Genomic DNA, 4,954 nt, shown 5'->3' with positions numbered 1-4,954 from the left:
GATGCCACTGTTGGGGAACGTAGTAATTTCAAAAAAGTTCCTATGCACACGCAAGATCATGGTGATGCATAGCAACGAGAGGGGAGAGTGTTGTCTACGTACCAACGCAGACCGACTGCGGAAGCGATCACACAACGTAGAGGAAGTAGTCGTACGTCTTCCCGATCCGACCGATCCAAGCACCGTTACTCCGGCACCTCCGAGTTCTTAGCACACGTACAGCTCGATGACGATCCTCGGGCTCCGATCCAGCAAAGCGTCGAGGAAGAGTTCCGTCAGCACGACGGCGTGACAACGATCTTGATGTTCTACCGACGCAGAGCTTTGCCTAGGCACTACAACGATATGACCGAGGTGGATTATGGTGGCAGGGGGCACCGCACACGGCTAAGGAACGATCTCAAGGATCAACTTGTGTGTCTAGAGGTGCCCCCTGCCCCTGTATATAAAGGAGCAAGGGGGGAGAGGTGCGGCCAGCCTTGGGGCGCGCCAGGAGGAGTCCTACTCCTATCGGGAGTAGGACTCCCCCCCCCCAATCCTAGTTGGAATAGGAATCCTCAAGTGGGGTGGAGAGAGAAGGGGGGCCGGCCACCTCTCCTAGTCCTAATAGGACTAGGGGAGGCGGGAGGCGCGCATCCACCTTGGGCTGCCCCTTCCACCTTTTCACTAAGGCCCACTAAGGCCCATATGGTTCCCGGGGGTTCCGGTAACCTTCCGGTACTCCGGTAAAATCCCGATTTCACCCGGAACACTTCCGATGTCCAAACATAGGCTTGCAATATATCAATCTTTACGTCTCGACCATTTCGAGACTCCTCGTCATGTCCGTAATCACATCCGGGACTCCGAACAACCTTCGGTACATCAAAATGCATAAACTCATAATAACTGTCATCGTAACGTTAAGCGTGCGGACCCTATGGTTCGAGAACAATGTAGACATGACCGAGACACGTCTCCGGTCAATAACCAATAGCGGGACCTGGATGCCCATATTGGCTCCTACATATTCTACGAAGATCTTTATCGGTCAGACCGCATAACAACATACGTTGTTCCCTTTGTCATCGGTATGTTACTTGCCCGAGATTCGATCGTCGGTATCCAATACCTAGTTCAATCTCGTTACTGGCAAGTCTCTTTACTCGTTCCGTAATACATCATCTCACAACTAACATATTAGTTGCAGTGCTTGCAAGGCTTATGTGATGTGCATTACCGAGAGGGCCCAGAGATACCTCTCCGACAATCGGAGTGACAAATCCTAATCTCGAAATACGCCAACCCAACATCTACCATTGGAGACACCTGCAGAGCTCCTTTATAATCACCCAGTTACGTTGTGACGTTTGGTAGCACACAAAGTGTTCCTTCGGCAAACAGGAGTTGCATAATCTCATAGTCAAAGGAACATGTATAAGTCATGAAGAAAGCAATAGCAACATACTAAACGATCGGGTGCTAAGCTAATGGAATGGGTCATGTCAATCAGATCATTCAACTAATGATGTGACCTCGTTAATCAAATAACAACTCTTTGTTCATGGTTAGGAAACATAACCATCTTTGATTAACGAGCTAGTCAAGTAGAGGCATACTAGTGACACTCTGTTTGTCTATGTATTCACACATGTATTATGTTTCCGGTTAATACAATTCTAGCATGAATAATAAACATTTATCATGATATAAGGAAATAAATAATAACTTTATTATTGCCTCTAGGGCATATTTCCTTCACCGCGCCCCCCCTCCCTAGTCCAATTCGGACTCCCCATGGGGGGGCGCACCACCTCCTGGGCTGCTGCCCTCTCTCTCCCCTCAGGCCCACTAAGGCCCAATACTTCCCCGGGGGGTTCCCCTCCGGCACTCCGGTTTTCTCCGAAATCATCCGGAACACTTCTGGTGTCCGAATATAGTCGTCCAATATATCGATCTTTATGTCTTGACCATTTCGAGACTCCTCTTCATGTCCATGATCACATCCGGGACTCCGAACAATCTTCAGTACATCAAAATACATAAACTCATAATGAAACTGTCATTGTAACGTTAAGCGTGCGGACCCTACGGTTCGAGAACAATGTAGACATGACCGAGACACGTCTCTGGTCAATAACCAATAGCGGAACCTGGATGCTCATATTGGTTCCTACATATTCTACAAAGATCTTTATCGGTCAGACCGCATAGCAACATACGTTGTTCCCTTTGTCATCGGTATATTACTTGCCCGAGATTCGATCGTCGGTATCTCAATACCTAGTTCAATCTCGTCACCGGCAAGTCTCTTTACTCGTTCCGTAATACATCATCTCACAACTAACTCATTAGTTGCAATGCTTGCAAGGCTTATGTGATGTGCATTACCGAGAGGGCCCAAAGATACCTCTCCAACAATCGGAGTGACAAATCCTAATCTCGAAATACGCCAACCCAACATGTACCTTTGGAGACACCTGTAGAGCACCTTTATAATCACCCAGTTACGTTGTGACGTTTGGTAGCACACAAAGTCTTCCTCCGGCAAACGGCAGTTGCATAATCTCATAGTCATAGGAACATGTATAAGTCATGAAGAAAGCAATAGCAACATACTAAATGATCGGGTGCTAAGCTAATGGAATGGGTCATGTCAATCAGATCATTCAACTAATGATGTGATCCCGTTAATCAAATAACAACTTGTAACACCCTCGATGCGACTATATCTCCCACGTGTCGAGGCATGACTTAGAGGCATAATCGCATTGAAGGCATATGTCGCAAGTGAGGTAATCTTCACACCACCCATGTAATATAATAAGGAAAAGAGATACATAGTTGGCTTACAATTGCCACTTCATACAATTACATGAATAAAGCATTACAACATCCAAATACAATCAAGTTCCGACTACGGAACCAAAATAAAAGAAGAACCACAAATGCGACAAGGTCCCCGATCGACCCCAACTGGGCTCCACTACTGATCGACTAGAACGAAACAACACAAAGTACAAGATCTTCATCGAGCTCTTCCTTGAGCTTGGTTGCGTCATCTGTATGATTCAACGGCACCTGCAAACTGGTTTTGGAAGTATCTATGAGCCACAGGGACTCAGCAATCTCGCACCCTCGCGATCAAGACTATTTAAGCTTATGGGTAAGGTAAAGGTATGAGGTGGAGCTGCAGCAAGCGACTAGCATATATGGTGGCTAACATACGCAAAAGAGAGCGAGAAGAGAAGGCAAAGCACAGTCGATAAAAGTATGATCAAGAAGTGATCCTAGAACAACCTACGTCAAGCATAACTCCAACACCGTGTTCACTTCCCGGACTCCACCGGAAAGAGACCATCACGGTTACACACGCAGTTGATTCATTTTAATTAGGGTCAACTTCAGGTTTTCTACAACCGGATGTTAACAAATTCCCATCTGCCTATAACCGCGGGCACGGCTTTCGAAAGTTCAAATCCCTGCAGGGGTGTCCCAACTTAGCCCATGACAAGCTCTCACGGTCAATGAAGGAATAAACCTCCTCCCGAGACATTCCGATCAGACTCGGTATCCCGGTACAACAAGACATCCTCGACAATGGTAAAACAAGTCCAGCAAGACCGCCCGATGCGCCGACATCCTGATAGGAGCTGCACATATCTCATTCTCAGGGCAACACCGGATGAACACTACGTACAGCTAAAACCAGCCCTCAAGTTTCCCCGAGGTGGCGCCGCAAGTGGCTCTAGTTTGGACCAACGCTTAGACAAGCACTGGCCCGGGGGGTTAAAATAAGATGACCCTCGAGATGCACGACTCCCAAGGGAAAAAGGCTAGGTGGCGAATGGTAAAACCAAGGCTGGGCCTTGCTGGAGGAGTTTTATTCAAAGCGAACTGCCAAGGGGTTCCCATTATAACCCAACCGCGTAAGGGACGCAAAATCTGGGAACATAACACCGATATGACGGAAACTAGGGCGGCAAGAGTGGAACAAAACACCAGGCAAAAGGCCGAGCCTTCCACCCTTTACCAAGTATATAGATGCATTAATTAAATAAGATATATTGTGATATCCCAACAAGTAAACATGTTCCAGCAAGGAACAACATCTCCATGTTCCAACAAGGAACAAACTTCAATCTTCACCTGCAACTAACAACGCTATAAGAGGGGCTGAGCAAAGCGGTAACATAGCCAAAGAACGGTTTGCTAGGACAAGGTGGGTTAGAGGCTTGGTTCAACAATATGGGAGGCATGATAAGCAAGTGGTAGGTATCGCAGCATAGGCATAGCAAAAGAGCGAGCAACTAAGCAAGCAAAGATAGTAGTGATTTCGAGGGTATGATCATCTTGCCTGAGATCCCGCAAGGAAGAAGAACGAGTCCATGAAGAAGACAAACGGACATAGACGAACGGGTCCTCACAACACGACGTTACCGGAATCAACCCGAAGAATCAAACACCGGAAAGAAACACACAACATAGTAAACAACCAACACATGAACATGGTATGATATGCGAGATGCGGTATGCGATGCATATGCATGATTTGACAAGGAAATGCATGAACCTGGCCTCAACTTGGAAATTCAAGCATGCCACTGGAAAGATGAGATGAAATCGCTTGAAAACGATATAAAGAACGCCGGAATCGGAGTTACGGTTTGGAAATGGCAAGCAATTCAAATATGACCGCGATCTGCGATTTACAGCAAGTAGCCATCTAAATGCAATGAGATGAACATGCTACAGCACTCAAACATGGCAACAAAATACATGGCAGGGATGCATTCATGATGCTTAACAAAAGTCTAGCACTGAGCTACGGCCAATTCATCCATTAACAGGTTCAAACAAGCATGGCAAAAATGCAAATGGCAAACAGATCTCAGACTTAGTGAAATTAACACTTGTCTGAAATTTCAGACCAAGTATCTCACTTCGGAGCAACGAAACAACATGCTACAAGACC

This window comes from Triticum urartu, chromosome 3 (assembly GCF_003073215.2).
Source record: "Triticum urartu cultivar G1812 chromosome 3, Tu2.1, whole genome shotgun sequence".
In the NCBI taxonomy this organism is placed as follows: domain Eukaryota; kingdom Viridiplantae; phylum Streptophyta; class Magnoliopsida; order Poales; family Poaceae; genus Triticum; species Triticum urartu.
The sequence above is the reverse complement of the archived record's forward strand: the minus strand, read 5'-3'. Positions refer to the sequence as shown.